This window comes from Pseudorca crassidens, chromosome 8 (genome assembly GCF_039906515.1).
Source record: "Pseudorca crassidens isolate mPseCra1 chromosome 8, mPseCra1.hap1, whole genome shotgun sequence".
Taxonomy (NCBI): domain Eukaryota; kingdom Metazoa; phylum Chordata; class Mammalia; order Artiodactyla; family Delphinidae; genus Pseudorca; species Pseudorca crassidens.
In genome coordinates this window covers 102,719,879-102,744,069 of record NC_090303.1, presented here as the reverse complement: position 1 = coordinate 102,744,069, position 24,191 = coordinate 102,719,879, and the positions used below count along the sequence as shown (strand labels likewise).

Below are 24,191 nucleotides of genomic sequence, written 5' to 3'. Positions count from 1 at the left end.
AATCTGTCCTGTATGGAGACCTCAAGCTGAAAATGAGTTGGAATTCTCTAAAAGCAGGTATTCATCAGAAGAAAACAGCTTCCATCCAAAACTTTCAGATCAAGGGGACATCAGCACGAAGTAGCCAAGTTCAGCCAGGATCCACTGAACGAGATGCAGATAATTTGAACCACACATTCTCATGCTTTCATTTTAATGCTTTTGTTTTTCTTTTCTCTTGATTTGCTGTAAGGTTCTGAATCGTTAGGAGATGCTTTTTGTCTATTAACTATGGTTCTTGTAAGATCCTTATCATTAATGTATCATTTTGCATCCTTTGCTTCTCCTTGGTACGAACCCAATTTGGAAATAAAATTTATTAATAATTTAGTGAAAATATATAATCAAACAAACCATGTGGTTTGTATTCACTTTTCTTTCTGTGTCACCAGCTTCCTTTGCTACTACATTCTTTTAATAAGTCAGTTGGGTTCTTTGGTAATTGGGTTCAAACACTAAGCACTTTTGAGATTGCCAGCAACACAACAGGATGGCCAGCCCGAAATCTAAAATCCCCTATCATGCGGTACATAGAAAAAGAGTTTTCTGTCTCCACAGAATCAGCATTCAAGTGCCTGTCACAGGCAATGCCTTTGTGATTGAACTTTGGAAAAATGAAAGCCTGTAAAGGAGCGAGGGGACAGTTGCTGTCTATTTGGAAGCTGGCGCATTTTCCCAGATCTTAGGTAAAGGGCATTACTCAGGTTCTACCCTGAGCTCTTTGCTTCACTTCTATCTGATGACCTCTATTCTCAAAATCCATCACCTGGCAAGAACCACACTTGATGGGTGGCTTTGAAACTTTGCCGTCCTATAACATGGTAACTTGGCCTCAGATATGTTTGGGCTGAAACATATCATCAGATTGTCCCTAATGAATGGTTTGGACTTGGAGCACAGAAGCCTATTGGCTATGACCTGTAATTTATATAAGAATCTCTTTTCTCTGTACACTGCTTCCTGTCTTCAGGATCACCCTCTCTCGAGAGGAATTCTGTGAAAATGAACACATGGTTTAGATACGGGCTGGCCTATCAAGGTGGAACACATCCTGCCTTATGGGGAGAATACTGTGCTTACACATCTGCAGATCTCTTGCATTTTTATTTTTTGCGGTACGCGGGCCTCTCACTGTTGTGGCCTCTCCCATTGCAGAGCACAGGCTCCGGATGCGCAGCCCCAGTGGCCACGGCTCACGGGCCCAGCCACTCCGCGGCATGTGGGATCCTCCCGGACCAGGACACGAACCTGAGTTCCCTGCATCGGCAGGCGGACTCTCAACCACTGCGCCACCAGGGAAGCCCCATGAATCTTTTTTTAAAGTAATTGTCCCAGAAAATGTTCCCACCAGCATGAGTATGACAAGTTCTTGGCCCAAATCCTTATTACAATTTAATAGTACCAACTTCCTTAATTTTAGCAATCTGATCGATAATGAAATGGAATATGTCTTCATATATTTATTGGCCATTTGTTTTCCCCTTAACAGTAAAATGTCCATTCATGTCTTTTGCCCGATTTTTATCTTTTTCTTTTTGTTTTATAAAACGTTTTAATATATTCTGATAATAATACTTTATGTGTGTTCGAAATATCGTCTCAGTTTGTGTGGGGTTTTTTTCCTTTTCATAATGCTTTTTCATGAATAGAAATCGTTAATGTTAAAATAATTACATTTATCATTCCTTTAATTCATGGTGAGCATTTCTGGGTTTTGTTTCAAACAAACTTTACCCTAATCAAGGTCAAAAAGATATTGCACTTTTTCTTTTCAAAAATTTTAAACAGTGCCACATTAAATCCTTAGTCGATTTATATGTGATGGGTGGAGACAGGGACCAGACAGGAATCAGAACTCCACTGCACACTGGGCACCCACAGGGGAGTCTTAATACCGTCTCCTTCAGAGGTGAAGTGTGAATCAGACTTGTCTTAAAGCCACAAACAAACCTAAGGGGGGAATCCCTGACGAGCTGATGAGCTCCTGCCTGATCCTCCCAGGCGGGAGCTGTGTGACCACGCAGCTCTGCTTTGATCAAAGATGGCATGATTCAAGCCTGAAGGAACGTCACCACCCCCAAATCTTCTCCCCTCTGAGCTGCACCTGCAATTTGAAATCCTACAAAACAAACCTATCAAAGCATCACCAAATAAAGCTGTGTGTGTGACACTGCCACCTTGTGGAAATATGGAGCAATTCAAGGTGAGCTGTTAGGGGCCGGCACTGTTTCCCAATGCGACACAGCAGGTCACAGCATGAGATGTCACCTTTCTGGGACAGACAGTGCAGAAATAGCACACCTCAGAGCAGGAGAGGAAGGAGGATGAATGTATCCCAGCCTCCTGGCTTCCTCCCGTCTTCTGTTTGCAATTGGTCAACATCCACCTAGCGGGGAGTTAACTCCTCCGGCATATACCCTCATTGTCTTATCCGGCCCCTTCTGAGCCACTCAAGATACAGAAGTGACAAGAGGAGGCATAAATGCTGGGCGCGCAGTTGGCTGGGGACAGTAAAGGGGAAGGTGACTGGTCAGCTCCCTGCAGCAGAAGCGTGTGGGTCCAAAGGGAATCTGCTGGCAGCTGAATGTAGAAAGTAGCTGTGTGTCCAGGAAGCAGACCAGAAAGTCTAAGAGGTCATGTTAAACGCATCAGGTACATTTATTTATGATGTGGTGTTGGGGGGTGGGTGGAAAGGCAAATTTCAAAAAGAAATTTATAAAATGATCATCGCAGTCTCGGTAAGCATCTTTCTTTCCATGCTTTTTCCAGCACATGGAAACTGTTCACAGTGATGTGCATGGGGAGTGAGGGATTTCACACTGTAACATTTTTAATTAAAAAAAAGGAATGCCCCCTTTCCTAATTTTTTAAAAGTTGAATGTCTATGAAGTAAAAAGTGACTGTGATCTAGTTTTCAGGTGCTGGGTACTGAGTCCTATCAAATACAGGCTATGCCTTGATTTTTGCCAAAGAGACACTTACCCGTGACCTCCTAGAATGGTCAGCTCCACAGCCAGAAATCAAAACGTGTGACTCACTGCTCTCCAGCCTGCGGTAGGACAGCAGTCACTGCCCCCAATTATGCAATGTCGCTCCTCAAGAAATCCCACCTCCTTAAAATCAAAGATTCCACAAGCTCCCCTAAACTAGCACAATACTCACTGGGGTCCCTCATCTGCAGAAGGGGCCAGGTCTGGATGTTGGGCAGAACATCTCTAAATTAAAGCACACACAACTCGTCAAGAAAGGGCTAGTAATAATTTTACAGAAAGTCAAAATGACCAAGGGCAGGTCTTTGGTTTTCTCAGAAATACTGTTGGAAAACAGTACCTGGATCATAAAGAGATCTTGGGAGAGAATAAGGATGGACTCTCTGGGGGCAAACTATGGACCCCTGGGTCCCTGAAAGAGCAGAGGAAACCAGAGCCCTCATCATGGATTACATCGGTGGCCTTTGGCCAAGGTAACGTGGACTCAGTGTGTGTGTGTGTTGGGAGGGCTGGGACTACAAGAATGCCCTCTTTCAAGGTGACCACTTTATTTAAGCTAGGATTCAGGGCGCTTCCTCCGGTCTATGTGTCTCAGGGGCCAGACCCCCTGGGCAGCCCCTTAGGCCTGGTCAGTGGGTGCTGGTGATAAGCCAGGGCACCCCGGGTCCTCTCCATGCTGTCGTGCTCCCCTCCCCTCCAACAGTTCACATGTGAGGAAACTCAGCTTCCAAAGGTGATGTTTCTAACCCAAGGTTATCCAATTACCAAGTGGAGGGCGGGTGTTCAGACCCAATTCTGATTGCAGTGGGCAGTGGTGCCCCTACTGGCCAATGACTGAGTCAGACCCAGGCAAGTGGGGTGGGTGCTCGGAGACTGGGGCAGACGTGCGATGGACCCAGAGAAAAGGAGGTGAGATTCAGCTAGGAAGAGTGGGGGAGGGGTACTGCTGATGGAGGACGGGGTGGCCCAGGGCTGGTAGGAGACACCACGCAGGCACAGAAGACAGTGGGTTAGTTCAGACACAGCGTAATTTTTGTGCAGAGCAAGATAAGGCTGGGAAAGCTCTGGGTCAGAGCTTGTCAGATGTTGAATGTCAGCTTGAGTTTTATATTTTGAAGCAGGTTTCAATGCACGTGTTAGTCACGGTTTCTATTTTCTTACAGTACGTTGTGCGGAAACCCCCCAAGAGCATGGCTGTGTCGTCGGTGTGCCTCTCAGCTGCCCTAACTTGGATCTCCCTTAACTTCCTCTGATTCCCTCTCAAGGCCCAGGATCCCCGATGGCTGATCTAATGCCCTCAACATCACAGAGGCTTAATTCAGTGTCCTCAGCTTGCAGAGTCTGCACGGTGTTCTAAGACAGCCGCCCGAGCGCCAGCTCCAAGCCTGCCCAGATTCTGGAGAAGTGGGAGGGGTCCCTGCGTTGTCCTCACTGTACCAAGAAGAAATCCGAACCCACCCTGTGTCATTGTCATGCATAACAGGGAAGAGAGGAAAGAAAACTGTTCTGATTGAGAGACGATTAGATAGGATGTTTTGGAGACAGTGCTGTGAGTGCATTTTCGGAGAGAGTTTTGTTTTGATGTTTTCAAAGCCTTCCTTGAAGCCGGTCAAGACACAGAGCTATTTTCATCCTGAATGTATGTAAAGCAACAATGGGCCCTCATGCTCCGTGAATAGACAATTACTAGAAAGTGACCCAACGTTGTCCTTCTGTCTGCAAGCGAGCGTCCTCTGCCCTGGGAAGGGCACATGCTCTCAGGGAGGAGAGGCACGTGGTTTGGGGACGTGGTTAGGATAACGAACAGGTAAGTCAGAGGAACACCCATGGCGCTGGTGTCTGGTCTCTGCAAAGCCTGGGTCTTCTACAAACCTGGGGATATGTGTCCTCAACAGATGGCCCTGGAAGGAGACACATAAGACTTGCTCTGCCAACATCAGGAACTGGACCCAGAGACAAAAGCAGAAGGTTGCGGCCAGGTCGCAGCTCCTAGGCAGGACCAGGAAGAGAGGACCGGGGTAGCTAGCTCCGCCCAGCTGTCCAGCTGAGCCTGCAAGGTTTGGGCATCCTCTTAGAAAGGATGCCCAAATAATTTATGGGAGGCACTTCTGAAAGCAAAAGGGGATGCTATGAATAATTACCCCAGAACCAAACCTGTCCAGGGCCAATCTGGACACGAGTCACCCTACTGCTAGACTGTGTCCCATCTCCTCTGCCTAGCAAGCACAGGCCACCACAATCCGACTGCACACTCCTGTCCTCAGTCTGGTCACCTTGTGGCCTCAGGCCAGTCACCTGCTGGTCCTGCTAACTAACCACAGCCTGTTCTCCTATCCTGCCAAACACACGCACATGCGTGTGTCCAGGTACACGTGCACACAGGCGCATGCACGCTCCCGCACACACGTGCACGCCCTCACTCGGCTGTGTGCAAGGCACACCCTTCTGACCCCTCTGAGCCAACGCAAATCTCCCGCGTTCTTCGCAGTAGATCAAGTCCCTCCGGCCACCCGTCTTCAGGGGCCTTCGACAGCAGAGTGCTGAGATTTCAACAAATGGCACAGAACTACGGATGCTTTGATCCTCAGCTTCCAAACCAAGAAACAGGGTGGGAGGAAAGACAGGCAGTGTGGGAGAAAAGCATGAGCTGGTCCACAGGCTGTCAAAACCGTTTTCATCCCGAGTGCCATTCCGACCCTCAAAGACGCTCCTTTCCTCCCAGCGACCAGTGGCTGGGTGGGCTGGGTAGCCCACCAACTCCTGCCCCTCCTCCACCCGGCAGGTTTCCCGTCCCACACGCATCGCAGGAGCCCCCTTTGCCCGTCCCCACCTGCCCTTGCTTTCCACTGACTGAGCTTCACGTCGGGAGCCCTGTGGCCACCGACCATCCTGCCCTCGGACCCTCTCTCGTCCTCTGTAAAACGGGCAGGATCCACCTGTTAGACCTGCCCCTCGAGGTTGTCAGGAGAACAAAACAAAAATACAGGTGAGGAGAAAGCAGTGTACCTGCAGCGTAGAGTCTTCCGTGCTGAGATGCTGACTGTCAGCCCGCCCGTCCTCTCTGCCTGGTCCTGGCTGCACCAGCCAGAGGCGCCCAGGACACCAAAGGGCAGGGAGAGGTGTTCCTGGTCGCCTTGGGCTGGAGGACTTTGACGGCAGCCAGGCCAGACTTGGCGATTAGAGAGCGAGGCAGGGCTTTTAAGCCAGAGCAAACGTGGCGTTGGAAATAGACAAGGCGCGTCCTGAGAACTCCAAAATCTAACTTGCTTGGATTTCTCACTGTTGGCCTATAGGTGGCTTCCCTTTCCAGGACCTCTTCTCCCCAGTAACCAGAAATCCATTTTAAGTTCCTACAACTCTGCCTGCAGCTCTTGAAGGAAAAGCCTGGAACGGATGGCTGCGTCCCACAAACACCCAACGGGCTGTCGGCAGAGTCTGCCCGTGCGCAGTGCTAAGCACCCTTGGAACGCGATGAAGAGGGCTGAGTAATATCTATCCCCCCTCAATTGCTTTCCATTTGCAAATTAGATCCAAAAGACTCGTAAGGGGCTGATCACTTTTGAGGGATGTAGAGCCCCTGTCACTAAACCATGTAGAGCCCCTGTCACTAAACATCTTCCAAAATACCAAACATCATTAAGTTTTGTTCCGAAAGCAGCTCAGTTGTCCACGTGGGATCCTTTATGACTCATCGTAAAGCTAGAAAGCTAAAAGTTTGGATTTTTGTTTCCCTAATCATCTTGTCTCTATGGCAGTAGGTCAACATAATGGCATAATCTGTTTTGGGGTTTTTTTTTTAGGCCTGGGTACTGAAGAGGCTGATCTCTCTGCATTTTTAACGACGCCTGGATTCGTTCGAGGACAGGCCGTCTAATCTGCAATGAATGGCCTGGTGGAAAGAGCTCCCACAGAAGGACTGGGAGGCGAGCAAGGTCAATTTTCCACTGTCCTGAAGGTGGGATCTTACTCCTGTTGTGTCTTAGATGTAAGAGATGTTTTTCTTTCCCTTGCTCATGCCGGGGGCCTGTCCTCACATCCGTTCTGCAGCACCCCTCCAAGATGCTGTCCGGTCCTGCGTCTGTACCACCGCCCAATCCCCGACTTCCCACCACCAAAAGCCCCAGTAGAGTCACCTGCTTCCTGTCTCTTCAGTCCTGCTTTCTGAATGTTAACGATGGGTGGGGTCACCGTGCCCACCTTATTCCTCCCAGATAACCTTTCGCACAGACTTAGATTCACGCTCTGCATTTACTGGCCCAAGTCCAGAGAGTGACTCAAGCATTAGAATCCCAGGCATTTATACAAGCTGGGAGCAGAAGGGATGGAGGTGATTATCGGCATGGCATTGAGAGGAAGAAAGAAGAGCTTTTAATGAGGACATTGAGAGAAGAGAAACATGAAGGTAGGAAAAGAAAACTAAGGTACTGAGGTGAAGCCAGAAATGCAATGAGAAGACAGAGCATGCGCTCAGGGCCGGCTGCTAAATCCTCAGAGGATCTTCACAAAGGGGCTTAACAGCAAGACCGGGGGGAAGAACAATCCATGGGGGCTCCCAGGCAGCGCTGTGACACCTCCCAAGGAACGGCAGTGAATGGAAGCCTACAGCTGCTGGCACGTTCTCCATGCAAATTCCACTGCTCCGCCATCACAGGGCGGACAGGCCGGAGGCATGTGAGCTGTGGTGATGCGGGATGAAAGGGGAGCACAGGTGCCGTCGAATGGGAACAGGGACAGGCACTCAGAGGACCCCAGGAGCACATCAAAGGCAATTTAAGGTACATTCGCCTATCAACAACCAGCCCTGGACGTGTGGGTCTAAGAGACCGGAGGAAGAGAAGCGGAGTTTAAATACATTACTCAGACAATCAGAATCCCATCATCACATCACAGAAGGTCAGAAACCATCTGAATTATGTGGTCCAAACTCCTTCTTTATTTAATAGATAGATGATAGATAGATAGATAGATAGATAGATAGATAGATAGATATAGGTAGGTAGATAGATAGATGATAAACAATGATACTTGGAAGGTAAGATGAGATTTTCCCAATGCCATCCACTAGAAAGATGCAGAGAGGAAGCAACCTAAGTGTCCATCAACAAATGAATGGATAAAGAAGATATGGTACATATACACAATGGAATATTACTCAGCCTTAAAAAAGAATGAAATAATGCCATTTACAGCAACACAGATGGACATAGAGATTATCATATTAAGTGAAGTAAGTCAGAGAAAGACAAACATCATATGATATCACTTAGATGTGGAATCTGAAAAAAAATCCCGATACAAATGAACTTATTTACAAAACAGAAATAGACTCACAGACTTTGAAAACAAGCTTATGTTTACCAAAGGGGAAACATGGGGTGGGGCGGATAAATTAGGAGTTTGGGATTAACATATACACACTACTATATATAAAATAGATAATCAACAAGGACCTACTATATAGCACAGGGAACTCTACTTAATATTCTGTAATAACTTATAAGGGAAAGAATCTGAGAAGGAATGGATATATGTATAACTGATTCACTTTGCTGTACACCTGAAACTAACACAACATTGAAAATCAGGTATACTCCAATATAAAATAAAAATTAAATTAAAAAAGAAAGAAAGAAAAAAAAAGATGCAGAGAAGAATATAGATCTCTTGATATCCAGCTCATTACAGCCCCACTTCAGAACTTCCTTCCATCTTCTTACATGCTATGTTTTGGACAATTTAAAGTCAATCAAGACCCTGAAAATTATTACCATTAGGATAAAGCCCTACGTAACACCCTCCCCTAGTCAAATGAGGCCTCACTCCCCAGATTAAAATGTATTTGCTTCCAAATACGAAAGTATAATAACTAAACAAACTAAATAAATACATTTTTTAAAGTGACCTTGCACTCTGTTTCCTTTGTTAATCTGTCTTATCTCAGCCCTGCAATGGTTTTTATGCTGGGTGGTTTTTAGTGAGTAAATGATTATATTCTCTCCAATAAATGAAGAAATGGTGCATGCACAGAGCTTGCTCTACGTGCCAGCCACTGAGGTACGTACCAGGGTTGGGGGCCCCGCCGGCAGCTGCTGGCATTGTGGGTTTTCCCATCAGACTGCAACAACCGGGAAAGATAGGATTTCAGTCACTTTTTAAAAGCAGTAAATCCACAAATACGTGTGTAGCGCCAGCAAATCTACGAGGACAGAAATGGCTGACGGAACTGCTGAGGCCGAAGGGGAGTGTGGATCGAGATGTGTCCCACCTCCGTGCAGGTAAGTGCTAGCCTTGCTCCACCTTAAAGAAAAGTGTCCTTCTGAGAGAGGAGCCCGCTACATACAAAGGGCCCACCAACCAGCAGAGCCACCAGATTGGAGCTGGCATGGCAGGTCCATCTAGACCCCACCCCCTCCCTTCCACCCTCTGGGGACTCTGGTTAGGTGTCTGCCTGCAAGCCCCGGGAAAGTTACCAGAAGTAACCTCAGCACATCACTGAGTGTTCATCGTGACACCAGGTTCAGGCTATCAGTTAGGTGCCCGCAGGACGCGGTCTGCACGCTCAGGAAGGATAATCAAATTGAGGGGAGTTAACTGAAGCATCCACTAGTGAATAACTAGAACACTCCTGTGATGAAAACTCACTGGGCCGAGGTCACACAGTATAGAAACCACGGCATAAGACGTAAGACAGATTATTATTATGCTAACATAAGACAGATTCACTGAGGACTTAAAGTGCAGGGTACCTTGATTTTTGTTTATATTTGAGAGCGAATTAATTTTAGGCTGGAGGGTGAGTTGATCTGAGCAGGTACCAGTTGCCTAGGATTGGGGTTGAAAGAACCCAGGAAGCACGTGAGGCTGGCCAAGAACGACCTTTGTTGTTCCTCGGTCGGGAGAGACGGGAAGGCGAAGCTAACCAGGATCTGGGGAGCTGCAGCTGCAGCTGGAGAAGGGGACCCCCTCTTGAGGCAGGAGACAGGCCCCAGGCTGAGCAGCTCCAGCTGGTTTCCTGCTGCCCTTTGACAGCACAAGCGAGATGACTGGCCAGAGACAACCCAGGAAACTGCCCCCATATAAGTAACCTAAGCCGCCCCTATGGCGTGCAACTCACTTTGAGTACATCCACGTGCTCTTTCACACGTGCTTTGCTGCTAACAAACAATTTATCTGCTTCACAATCTCTGTCTCTTTGCTGAATTCTTTCTTCAAAGACCGAGGTCCTTCTCCCAGGCGTTCCACTGCCAGAACCACTCCCACCCGCCAAGAGGAGCTGTGGTCTTTGGTAGGGAGACAAAGTCACTGCTGAGAGGCAGCCTGGCAGAGGCAGGGAGAGATGGAGAGACAGAGGGAGCCCAACCTTTCCTGATTCTGGTGCCCCACTGTCCACACCTAACTGGGATCCTGGAGGTCAGGGAGCCTTGTTGCTGCAACCTGTAAAGGTCAACTTCCTGGGACCCAAAGCATCGAGGGAGAGGGTCCAGGGCAAGAGAAAATACATTTCCCAGGCATTTATTATAAAACAAGAGCAAGCCTAGACTTCAGCCTGCCGGGAGCAGTTTCCTGGTGGAGAAGACGACACTCACCCTCGGGGAGCCAGCGAGGTAAACGGTGTGCACCTTGACCAGACACACCCAAGGTGTAGCCTGCTAGGAGTTAGGGCTGAGCTCGGGAAGCTTAAGTTCCGAATTGATACGACGGAGTCATAATGCCGACCTGGGAGCACGTCTGTGATGATTAGTTTGGATGAATACAAAGCATTCAGTGACGTATATAGTAGGACATAGGAGATGCTCAGTAAATAGTAGCTGGCACTCTACTGCTCTTTTCCTAAGACAATGCAAGGAAAAGCACTGTCTTGGGAATATTGGATTACCTTCTCTTGCTTTATGACAAGGATTCGTGGCTGATGACAGAGTTTCGATAGACCGTTGAATCCCTGCCTGTGAACACAGATTCAGAGCACTTACACAGGACTAGTGTAGTTGGGTCCGATTTCTGAGAGCCCCAAGTATCTTGATTTTTCCATCACTTCAGAATGGAGATCCCGTGTGCATGGATTCAGGATGCTAATGGGAAAACTCAGAATCTCCAAAGAGGGACAACCAGAGGCACATCATTCTCCTAGATTATACGCCTCCATTCCCCGTAGAGCAGAGATTCTCAACAGGATGGGGAGGGGGGTGATTTTGACCCCAGGGGACATTTAGCAATGTCTGTAAACATTTTTGTTGTCAAACTCTGGAAGAGGAGGGAGGGCTACCAGCATCTAATGAATGGATGCCAGGGGTGCTGCCAACCATCTTCCAGCACACAGGACAGCCTCCACAAAAAAGAACTGTCCAGCCAAAAATGCCAAGAGTTCTGAGACTGACAGAAGTGCAATGAGAGGTGGCATGAAGGCTGTGTATTTGGTTCGTGAAGGGGGTAGACAGTACGGGCAGCATAAAGGATGGGAATCTTTGCTAAAGAAGAGGAAAGAATCCCCTTGTCTGGGGAAAGCGGCGGGGGGTGGGTGGTGGTGGGATGAGTTGGGAGATTGGGATGGACATGTATACACTGATGTGTATAAAATGGATGACAAATAAGAACCTGCTGTATAAAAAAATAAATTAAAAAAAAAAAGGATCCCCTTGTCTGAGTCAAGGCGTGGGGCAGTGAATAGAAGAAACTGGAAGTGGTGAAAACTACTCTGGACTGATCCCCTCCCCCCTGCTGTTTTCTCCATGTTTCTCAAAACTTCCAAGAAACCTCCCGCAAAGGGAGAGAGTATCGAAGTGAGAAAACTTGCTTTTCATTCCATTCTCTTTACCCATAGTTATCCCTACAGCTTGCCAGAATGTTGCAATATTCTCCTCCCAAAAGTAACTAAATATTAGTACTATGAAAAGAAAAACTGTCCAAACAGGACTCTGATCCCCGAGGAGATACAAAATGCCCACGTAAACTACTGTGGGCTGCATGGAAATATTTACCAAGGGCCTCCTGTGTTCCTTTGGTTACTCATTACAAAACAGCGTTCAAACTAGCTTAAATTGCAAAGAGAACTTTATTTGTTCTTCAGTGGGTAAGTCTATAGGCGGGCCTCGGTCCGGTGGCTCAATAATGTCCTTGAACCTCTCTCTACTCTGCCTTCATTTTAACACTGGTTCTCCTCGTGGTCACGTGATGGCTGCTACTAGTTTCCAAGGATATAAGCTGGGTATAACCCTGAACTCACATACCAGAAAAGGCTCTGAGGTTTACCATGAAGGGCCTTGGGTTGCCTGCCCATCCCTGAACCAATCACTATGACAACCAGAATGAGATGAACAGATGGTTCCTGAAGAATGATCAATCCTACAAAAAACTCAGGGTTGATAATGAAGGACTGAGTGGCTTCTCAAACTATTTGGGATATTATTCCATATTATTACTTCCAGAAAGGAAAAGGATGGCTACTGGGCAGCAAAAAGCAGATGCATGCTATTCGTGCCAGGTCTAACTAATCAGTTATATACGGCATCCTTATAATGTCCCCAGCACGGTGCTCTGTGCAGGGGAATACAGACCTGTATAAGACACGGCCAACAGCCACAAAAAGTCAGATTGTCTAAATGGTAAGGCTAACGCACATGGAAGAGTGAGAATTATACAAGAAAGAAGAAAAGAAGACGCTCGCTAAGTGCCAACTTGCACAGCACAGACTGCAAATGGTAGAAATTCAGAGGATACTCTGACTTCCAAGAGAAGAGACTGAAGTTGGCCTCAGAGGATGTGTAGGATTTGTATCAAAGGCAGAAGGAAATGGTTGCACGCTAAGCAAGAATAAGAAGTGAATGAGATTGGAGACTCGCCTGCCTGGAGCAGAAACAAACCCTCCACCTCCAAATTGATTTCCTCTACTAAGGACCTGGCTTCCACCATCCACAGTGACAGTGCCTCCTTATTTATTTTGACAAGCTCATTTAATGTGAGCAGAAAGACTATCTCATAGAAATGAGAGAGATTTGGGTAGTCAATTCTTTTTATCAGTTTTCCCTTCTAGGAGTAGCGTTGTACCTATCAATTTTCCTCTTCTAAACCATTACTCAATCAGCCAGAAAGGGAACCAGTGCTTTTGCTGTGCAGACTGGTGACAAACGAGGACATTAATTTCCCTGAGCAGTCACCTTGGTTTGCCATTTGCCTAACCAGCAGCAGAAAAACACAGTGTCACAGATAATGTCTTTAAGATTACAACGGCCTTTTATGGAAGATAACTAAGCGTGATTGGAAATGTTAACACTGCAGATTTAAAGAAGGCGGTTCAGTCATGAAACACTGCTTCTACATGAACCCATATACTACCTGCAGGCATGGAACCCACAGGTCCTTTCTAATGATTCTGCTAAGTGTGAAGGACAACCAAACATATGTCTTCTAAGAATCTTCCATACTGCCCTTCTGCCCCTCAAGAACATGCAGTGGCTCCCTGGTCCCTGTTGGAATGCAGGCAGAAGCTTTCAAATGAGATTCAAGGTCATTGGGAATTGCCCTCAGCCACATGGAGCTGCCTTACCCGAGGTTATGACCTGTCAGGGACTTGTTGATTCCAGAATCCAAAGGCTGAGCCCTCTTGCCTCAAACTGGGAGAAACCTGAAGATGTAGCCCAGCTCCCAGCAGGACTGTCTGAGGCCTCATTTGCAACTGCACTGCAGCTCCTTTTCCCTCTGCCCAATCTGCATACCTTAGCTCCCTATCAGTGGTCCCCCCTGTGGTTTAGTTTAAGTCTTCTATATCCTTAGCTCCCTATCAGTGGTCCCCCCTGTGGTTTAGTTACCATCTTCTATATCCTTAGCTCCCTAGCAGTGGTCCCCCCTGTTGTTTATTTAAAGTCTTCTATACCCTTAGCTCCCTAGCAGTGGTCCCCCCTGTTGTTTATTTAAAGTCTTCTATACCCTTAGCTCCCTATCAGTGGTCCCCCCTGTTGTTTATTTAAAGTCTTCTATATCCTTACTGGTTTGTCAGCTTGATCTGTCCTGTACTGAAAGTGATGTGTTAACATCTCCTACCTGTTTCTATTAATATTTCTATCTCCTTGCTTCTCCTGTAATTGTTGCTTCATAACAGTGGTTGTTGTGTTAACTGGTGTATATATATATTCATTACCGTTATAACTCCATTACATATTATGTTTGCAGCATTTTAAAATGTTCTTGTTTGTCACATTTAATGCTTTTAGGTGCCAATTCTACTTTGACATTAGGATTGCAACCTCGTTTCTTATTGTTTCCATTTTCCTTGTGTTCTCTTGCTGGAGTTTTTCTAGTCATCTCTTGTTTAGATGAAGCTCATCCTCTCTCGAATTCCTTGAGAACGGGGCATGGCACACATCTCCCCAAGTTTTTGAGTGTCTGAAACCATTGTCTACAGTCTTGATGATTCACAGACAGTTTGATTAAAAATGAAGGTCCTAGACTTCCCTGGTGACACAGTGGTTAAGAATACGCCTGCCAATGCAGGGGACATGGGTTTGAGCCCTGGTCCCAGAAGATCCCACATGCCATGGAGCAACTAAGCCCGTGTGCCACAACTACTGAGTCTGTGCTCTACAGCCAGCGAGCCACAACTACTGAGCCCACATGCCACAACTACTGAAGCCCATGCACCTAGAGCCCATGCTCCATAACAAAGAGAAGCCACCGCAATGAGAAGCCCACGCACTGCAATGAAGAGTAGTCCCCGCTCGCCACATCTAGAGAAAGCCTGTGTGCAGCAAAGAAGACCTAATGCAGCCAAAAATAAATAAATACATTTATTTCTTTAAAATAATAAAGGTCCTTTCTCATACTTTCTTTCACTGAGTTTTTTGAAATTCTGCTCCATTGTTGCTTTGTTTTCTTATGTTGTCTTGAGAATTCTAATTATAGATTAATTCTTTTGCTCTTGCAAGTTATTTTAATCCTTTTTACCTGAAAACCTTGAAATATTTTTCTTTATCTTTTAAGTCTAATAGATTTACTGGGTTATATCATAAATCTAATCATTCTCTCTTTGTTTTCTGAGGAAATCAGTGGACACTTTCAATTATAAATTCAGGTCTTTTTCATGTCTGTAAAGTTTTCTGGGATTACAATTTACATATTAGCTCTGTTCCATTGTTTGTTTTCTACATCTGTGACTTCAATTATGTGTATGTTGTTTCTTCTTTGTTGATCTTCCCAACCAACCTTCTTCTCTTTGATCCTTTTTACTTCTTCCTTTATCTTATTTTCATGTTGTTTTCTTGCAGTTCTTCAATGACTCTTATTACTCTCTTCATTTCTGTTTTTCTGTCCATTTTTGTTTTTAATTTTTGATTTCTGATTCAAAGTGGTTCTTCATGTTATAGGTGTTTGAAAATATTTAATTCATTTGGAGCATATCTTACAGTTTTGCTTCATGGTTGTCTCTAGGGAAGGAGTTTCATCAACTGAAATGTGTTAACTCTCATTTTTTATATTTTTGTGGTAACTTTGTATAGAATATGTGTGGAATACTTTGTATTCACACAATACTTTGTATGAATAATGTGGAACTTTATTCAGTTCCACAGTATTCATTTTGCATATTTGTGGTAGTTTACAGGATTTCTAATCTAGTGGCATGATGTCCTCTTCTGTCTGTATAGTCTGGTTTCTTTAATGCGTGAGTTTCTAATTGATGCATGGAGTAGTTCTTCACCCTCTAGTTTTTATATTACTTTTGGTCTTGCAGGACTTTAATTTTTCCTTTCATTCCTTTTATTTTTACCACCCAATCCCCAAAAGTGCCTATCCCTTATCTTTTGTCTTTTTCTCACCAGAAACTATGCTTCTTGAAGACTGCCACTTCAAATCACATATATTTTAAGTCTCTTCCCTATAATCAGTGCTATGGTCTACTAGTAAATGTTTTCAGTATTTTCACAATTAGGTTAACTATCATTCTGGTTGTGGTTTTAGAATAATTTTAGACCTGCTGCTCATTCGCTTATTCTCTCTTCTGTGCAATGTTTCTGTTTTATTTTGTTTTTTAAATCAGACTGTCTTTGCCTGTAACAAAGGTTTGCCAAAGAGTCTGAGAGATTTTACTTACCGAGATTTTATTTTATTTTTACTTAAAAACAGCGTAAATTTTGCACAATCATTGTCTTCTAGTTGTGTGTGTGTGTCTTCTAGTGTCCTGGACTTTGTGTAATTTTATAGGCTCTTCTTTTGTATTGTGGTGAGATGTGGATTTAGGAAGCTGTCATTGACCCCAACTACCTGGAAGAAACAAGTATTTTTTGAGAGCCACCTGTCATCTTGACTTGAGCTCTGAATTTGCAACTTATTAATTACAAGGCAGTGAATATATGGAATCTAGAAAAATGGTAAAGATGAACCTATTTACAAGGCAGGAATAGAAAGGCAGATGTAGAGAACAGATGTGTGGACACAGTGGGGGAAGGAGAGGGTGGGATGAATTGGGACATTAGGTTTGACATAAATACACTACCATGCGTAAAACAGATGGCTACTGGGAACCTGCTGTATAGCACACAGAGGTCGGCCCAGTGCTCTGTGATGGCCTGTTTGGGTGGGATGGGGGGAGGGAAGTCCAGGAGGGAGGGGATGTGTATATGCGTATGGCTGATTCACTTTGCTGTGCAGCAGAAACTAACTTCCAATAATAAATAAATAAATAAATACATAAAAAATGTAAATTCTTACACAGAAAATTTTTTTTTTATTTTTAAAAAGGTATTAAATAGCAAAATTCCAAAAGCAGCCTAATCAAAAACTTTGTAGGGATTTGGATAAGAGAATCGTTGTTGTGAGACAAGGTACAGCATGGTGGTTAAGAGGACAGGCTCTGAAGTCAGAAGTGAGTGTGAATTCTATCCCTGCTACTCACCAGCTGTGCAGATGCAAGTAAGGACTCTTACGCTCGTTTTACAGATCGGAAAGCTGAGGCCTAGAGAGTTAATCTCATACCCACCTTCATAGAATACTAATAGCTGAGTAAAATAATGCATAAAAGGGGCTCTAGTTAGAGTTTATGGTGCATAGCAAATGTCTGTGAAGTGTTAACCATTATTATTAACAAAGTAGCTGAAGAAATTAGGAAAGTCTTTACAGATGATAAGTACTTAATTTGTACGTTAAAATTTAAGTGGTAGTGCTGGAGAGAGATTCCTGGGAGAATTACAACATGAGCAAAGGTGCGGGAATGACCCTTGAGCTTGAAATACTGGCAAAAGAAAGGGACATGTAGAATTTCAGAAGAATGAAACCACCTTTCCTCCCCCTCTGAAGATTTACATGGAAAAGCAGTAGTAGGTAAGATCAGATTGACTTGAGGGCGTGATTATGGAGGCAACTGAATGAGTTTGAGGACTTGGGGCTTTACTTAATCCAGTGTTTCTGGAGAAGCTGACCCAAATACTATTAATAATGTTCTCCGATAAAAAACATGTTCTGAGCATATATACATTTGGGAAAACTGCATTGAACTAAACTAAACTCATTTATGTCAGAAACGTGCTCTGAGCTGTAATATATTGGTTTGCCTTATGAATCTTCAAAATGAGGATATAGTACTGAGCAATATTTCTCACATTTGAGTATACTGTGACCCTTTCAATAAAAATAAAATAAAATGCTCAGATCCCAGTTGGAGCAGGGCAGAAAGAGAACTCGTCAGCCTGAAATCTGGGCCTGCTGAGGGACGCTACGAGGGCACTGACCATTGCTCCTCACGCAGGAGAGAATGGAGAGACTAAGAAGACATGAAACCTCATTACAGGGCAGAACTGTTGGACCTGGCTCATCCTCTTTCCGTGTTCGGGGCATTATCTATTGCTGCACACCTGCACGGTGAGCTCTGGACATACAGGAAACCGTTAACTTGTCTGCTGTCTATAACTGTCGTTGATTGTTGGTCCATGCAGGTTTGTATTTGATGGTCATGTCCACACACTTTCAGCAGCTTCCTGCTGTTACCATTCCATGCTTTTGTGTCGTCCCTCTCTTCCAGGAGGCAGGACCAGCCCCTGCATTCTTGGGACCCTGCTGGGGGGGATGGACGCTGATCCCAGATGGAGTGCATTCTCTTATTCCTCCATTTTCTGTGATACCCACACCTGCCCCATCAACACACACACCTTACCAAGCCTCCAACATGCCCGAGCTTCTGCATTCCTGGGTGTGTGTTTTCCTTATGGGGAGTCTATCATGAAATACTCAATTTCCTTGAAGAAAAGCCAGGGGTATGAACATTGCGGCTTGTGTAATCTTTTAATGGCTGCTTTAGAAACGGTTTCAAACCAAGGCTGGGCAAAGCTCCCCCAGTTGTCTGTAGACTCTGCTATTTTCCAAGGCACAACTTTTCCACATCTGTATCTCTGTTAGTTGAGGAGCATGTATTCTTTTGCCTTAAGAGGTGGCTCTCAGAACCTGCAGAAATAGCTCACACTGTCGTCCCAAAAGCCTGCAATGTGTCAGTCCTGACTAAAACTTGTGGGATGGCCCTTGCCTGTCCTGGCCAGCAAAGCCTTAGTCGGAGCTACAGGAATCACTTTCTCTCTCTAGGAAGAAGTTTGAGTCTCTTACAAATTCCGAGTCTGATAGAAGGTCTTCAACATCACTACAAGCCATGAAATCTGCAGAGAATTTAATGTCACCAGCCAGCTTTGCCAAGGCTGTGCCACCCTTTCTTTTTTCTGTCATACACTCTGCATCTGCCCAGGGTCTGCAGAGCAATCTGAAGTCCTCTCCCAACCCAGTGTCATCAGAGATTCCAGGAGGGATTTTGAGAAGATGAGTTATCTCTGTCTGTCTGCACTCCAAGAGTATTTCTGGTATTGTGTTCAAAAGAACGAGTCTGCTTTAAAGACTGTAAACTATCAGTGCTATGCTTGACCACTACACACGTATGTGTTGATACCGAACATGGACCAAGCACAGTTCTCAGCCATTTACATGTACCAATTTATTCCTTTATTGCTTGCAATCTGCAAACATTTGCATCTTAAATCATTACCAATATTGAAACTTGCCAACCATGTCACAAGTGACTTCCGACATTGCAGGCAGGCAAAAGCCAATGACTTAGAGGCTGTGTGTGTGTCTGTGTGTGTGTGTGTGTGTGTGTGTGTGTTTTATTGAGGTAAAAAAAAGCACACAATATTAAATGTACCATCTTAACAACTGTTAAGTGTACAGTTCAATAGTGTTAAAGTATATTCACATTGTTGTGTAACAGACGTCTGGAACATTTTCATCTTGCAACACTGAAACTCTACACCCATATCCAGAGAAAACCATAATTCAAAAAGATACATGCACCCCAATGTTCATTGCAGCACTATTCACAATAGCCAGGACATAGAAGCAACCTAAGTGTCCATCGACAGAGGAATAGATAAAGAAAATGTGGTACATGTATACAGTGGAATATTACTCAGCCATAAAAAAGAATGAAATAATGTCATTTGCAGCAACATGGATGGACCTAGAGATTGTCATACTGAGTGAAGTAAGTCAGACACAGAAAGACAAATATCATATGCTATCGATTATATGTGGAATCTTAAAAAAAATGGTACAAATGAACTTATTTACAAAACAGAAATAGAGCCACAGATGTAGAAAACAAACTTATGGTTACTGGGGGTAAGGGGGGAGGGATAAATTGGGGGATTGGGATTGACGTACACACACTACTATATATAAAATAGATAACTAATAAGGACCTACCGTATAGCACAGGGAACTCTACTCAGTGCTCTGTAATGACCTATATGGGAAAAGAATCTTAAAAAGAGTGGATATATATATATGGATAACTGATTCACTTCACTGTATGCCTGAAACTAACACAACATTGTAAATCAACTATACTCGAATAAACTTTTTAAAAAACAAATAAATTAAATAAAATAAAAGCAAGAGATTTGCCTGGAAAAAAATTTTAAAAAATAAAATATAAGTGAGAGATTTGCCTGGGGAAAAAAAAAAAGAAACCATACCCACTGAACATTAATTTTCTCTCTTCCTTCCCCCCTCAGCCATCGGCAACCATTCTACTTTCTGTTTCCATGATTTTGACTACCTTAAATGCCTCAGACAAGTATTTGTCCTTTTGTGTCTGGCTTATTTCACTTATCACAATGTCCTCAAGGTTCTTCCATGTTGTAACAGGTATCAGAATTTCCTTCCTTTTTAAGGCTACATAGTATTCCTTTGTGCATATATACCACATTTTGTTTATTCATTCATCTGTCAATGTTCATCTGGGTTGCTTCCATCTCTTAATTATTGTGAAAATGCTGCAATAACATGGGTGTGCAAATCTCTCTTTGAGATCCTGATTTCAATTCTTTTGAATGAATACCCAGAAATGGGATTGCTGGGTCATATGGCAGTACTCTTCAGTTTATTTTTTTATGGGCTTCCATGTTGATTTCCATAGCAACCGCACCATTCTAAATTCCCACCAACAGAGCACAGGCTCCAACTTCTCCGCATCCTCATCAACACTTGTTATTTCTGTACTTTTGATAGTGGCCATCCTGACAGGTGTGAGGTGATATCTCACTGTGGTTTAGATTTTCATTTCTCTAATGGTTAGTTGTGTGGAGTATCTTTTCATGTGCTTATTGGCCATCTGTAGGTATTCTTTGGAGAAACATCTATTCTAATCCTTTGCCCATTGTTTTTTCTTTTTTTTAATTTTATTATTATTATTTTTTTGCGGTACGCGGGCCTCTCACTGCTGTGGCCTCTCCCGCTGCGGAGCACAGGCTCCGGACGCGCAGGCTCAGCGGCCATGGCTCACGGGCCCAGCCGCTCCGCGGCACGTGGGATCTTCCCAGACCGGGGCACGAACCCGCGTCCCCCGCATCGGCAGGCGGACTCTCAACCACTGCGCCACCAGGGAAGCCCCACTTCAGCATATTTTGTGGTGCCAAATCCTTGGGCTTTGAGGGGAAATGGGATACTTAAAAGCACCCAAAAGTCACTCTGAGTTGTTTTAAGATAAACGAATACCATATCTGGCCAAAATTAATTAGTAAAACTGAGTTGGGTTTAATTGTTTTTTAAGAAAATATCTAGAGCTTTTCAAAAGACAAAGCCATTCTTTGCCATGTTTTTGGAAAGTTAGCGTCCCCATGCCCCACCAAGAGGACAGTTTGATAATTATCAAATTATATAGTTTGATAATTATCACTTATTTCAATGCGTAATTCTGATAGGCTGTTGCTTTGCTTCCTTCTACGGCAGTTCAGCAAGACCAACCATTAGGCGTGACGCCCTCCACAGGTGCCCAAGCTCCACCCTCTCTAGTTCTCGGGTTTAGGGCACTTTCCATCAAGAGGCCCTGACTTCCGGCTTTCACCGCAGGTTTCACTCCCCCGACAGCAAGAGACAGCTCATGAATGCCTACATTTCCTCTTCCCTGCTTCTCTTTTTCATTTGAGTAGAAAAGGAAAAAAATATATATATATATATATATATATACTTATTTTTTTGAAGTAACTGACACCATGCTACCCATTTCCATAACCCCCTTCTGATTTTTAACCAGCACAGAATAGCCCAGCTCATCTAAGATGAACCAAACTGCCTGCTCTTCTGTAATTAAAGCTTAAAATGCACAAGGCATGATTCCTCTTGCTCACGGAACTCTGCAATGTAAGTTTGTACCGTGCAACGTGTATGCAGCGTTGGTACCTGGTTCCTAATTCCACTTGAATTAGCAGGAAGCCTGCGGTTATAACCGGATGAGACTCTCTTTAATTTTTTTAAAAACAAAGCATTGAAACAAAGCTGTCAGGTAGATTCTCCACACCAAATAGAACAGCTGACCACATCTAACGTTTGTGGTTGTTCTCTTTAAGTCAAGAGGGAAGAATCTGTTGCTAAAAGAGGAATCGTTTCTCCCTTAAAGTGCTTTGATTTATTTTCTGCTGTGCTTCAGGCAAAACTCTAAGTAGGAGATGTTTATCAAGGGGGAAGGGAGAGGAGCAAGGGGGTACCTTGCTTGTTGTCTCTTTGAGTGAAGAATATCATTATTTTCCATTAAGTTTGATCCTCTTAGCTACAGTGTAGGAGAGAATTCAGCACGTTGGGAAATCATACTCTTGCAAGCAACTAAGGCACCAATTAGTCAGTTACTAATCCAAAGCAATGAAGTTAGCCTGAGATAGTCTTCAAAATTCATTAGAATAGCAAAATTCTACCAGAGCTGAAAATTTGCTTTGACACGTTGCACATTTCTTATGGCAGATATCTTCCACTCCCATCCTCTCCATGCAATGGCTCATATTTCTAGACGGAGAGAAACCATCTCGACATCTAACGTCTACTAAACTCCCAGTACTTAATCCAGAGCCCCCATGTGTAGTAGATGCTCAAAAAACAGCGTGTTAAATGGATTGTGCAAGATGCCATCCTACGATGAGTTTCTTGATTTGACGCCAAAAGCAAAGGCAACAAAAGCAAAAATAAACAAGTCGGGGGGGGGGGACCTTGAAGATGGCGGAAGAGTAAGACGCGGAGATCACCTTCCTCCCCAAAGATACACCAGAAATACATCTACACGTGGAACAACTCCTACAGAACACCTACTGAACGCTGGCAGAAGACCTCAGACCTCCCAAAAGGCAAGAAACTCCCCACGTACCTGGGTAGAGCAAAAAAAGAAAAGAAAAGAAAACAAAAAACAGAGACAAAATAATAGGGACGGCACCTGCACCAGTGGGAGGGAGCTGTGAAGGAGGAAAAGTTTCCACACACTAGGAAGCCCCTTCGCGGGCGGAGACTGCGGGAGGCGGAGGGGGGAGCTTCGAAGCCGCGGAGGAGTGCACAGCAACCGGTGCGGAGGGCAAAGCGGGGAGATTCCCGCACAGAGGATCGGTGCCGACCGGCACTCACCAGCCCGAGAGGCTTGTCTGCTCCCCCGCCGGGACGGGCGGGGCTGGGAGCTGAGGCTCGGGCTTCGGTCGGAGCGCAGGGAGAGGACTGGGGTTGGCGGCTTGAACACAGCCTGCAGGGGGTTAGTGCACCACGGCTAGCCGGGAGGGAGTGCGGGGAAAAGTCTGGACCTGCCGAAGAGGCAGGAGACTTTTTCTTACCTCTTTGTTTCCTGGTGCGCGAGGAGAAGGGATTACGAGCGCCGCTTAAAGGAGCTCCAGAGACGGGCGCGAGCCGCGGCTAAAAGCGCGGACCCCAGAGACGGGCATGAGACGCTAAGGCTGCTGCTGCCGCCACCAAGGGGCCTGTGTGCGAGCACAGGTCACTCTCCACACCCCTCTTCCGCGGAGCCTGTGCAGCCCGCCACTGCCAGGGTCCCGGTATCCACGGACAACTTCCCCGGGAGAACGCACGGCGCCTCAGGCTGGGGCAACGTCACGCCCGCGCAACGTCACGCCGGCCTCTGCCGCCGCAGCCCCGCCCCGCACGCCGTGCCCCTCCCTCCCCGCCGGACTGAGTGCGCCAGAGCCCCCGAATCAGCGGCTCCTTTAACCCCGTCCTGTCTGAGCAAAAAACAGACGCCCTCCAGCGACCTACATGCAGAGGCGGGGCCAAATCCAAAGCTGAGCCCCTGGGAGCTGTGGGAACAAAGAAGAGAAAGGGAAATCTCTCCCAGCAGCCTCAGGGGCAGCGGATTAAAGCTCCACAATCAACTTGATGTACCTGCATCTGTGGAATACCTGAATAGATAACCAATCATCCCAAATTAAGGAAGTGGACTTTAGGAGCAAGATCTATGATTTTTTCCCCTATTCCTCTTTTTGTGAATGTGTATGTGTATGCTTCTGTGTGAGATCTTGTCTGTATAGTCTTGTTTCCACCATTTGTCCTAGGGTTCTATACGTCCATGGTTTTTTTTAAAAAATTTTTTCTTAATAATTAATTTTAATAACGTTATTATACTTTACCTTCGTTCTTTCTTTCTTTCCTTCCTTCCTTCCTTCCCTCCTTTAGACAACGAATCATCCCAAATTGAGGAGGTGGTCTCTGACAGCAAGATTTATGATTTTTCCCCCTTTACCTCTTTTAGTGAGGGTGTATGTGTATGCTTCTGTGTAAGATTTTGTCTGTATAGCTTTGCTTCCAACATTTGTCCTAAGGTTCTATCCGTCCTTTTTTTTTTCCTAAATAAGAATTTTTAAATTCAATAACTTTATTATA

General features: G+C 45.0%; 1 protein-coding gene and 1 long non-coding RNA gene across 6 annotated transcripts in view; one reads left to right on the top strand and one right to left on the bottom strand.

Moving 5' to 3' along the window:
• Positions 1 to 24,191, bottom strand: part of LOC137229496 (actin-related protein 3B) — a 344,507-nt gene that overhangs the window by 68,764 nt on the left and 251,552 nt on the right. The gene's annotated exons all lie outside the window — the stretch shown is intronic.
• Positions 2,380 to 8,849, top strand: LOC137228683 (uncharacterized). Its single transcript, XR_010945334.1, has 4 exons — positions 2,380 to 2,691; positions 3,348 to 3,502; positions 4,193 to 4,836; positions 6,830 to 8,849. It is a non-coding gene; the product is annotated as an uncharacterized lncRNA (long non-coding RNA).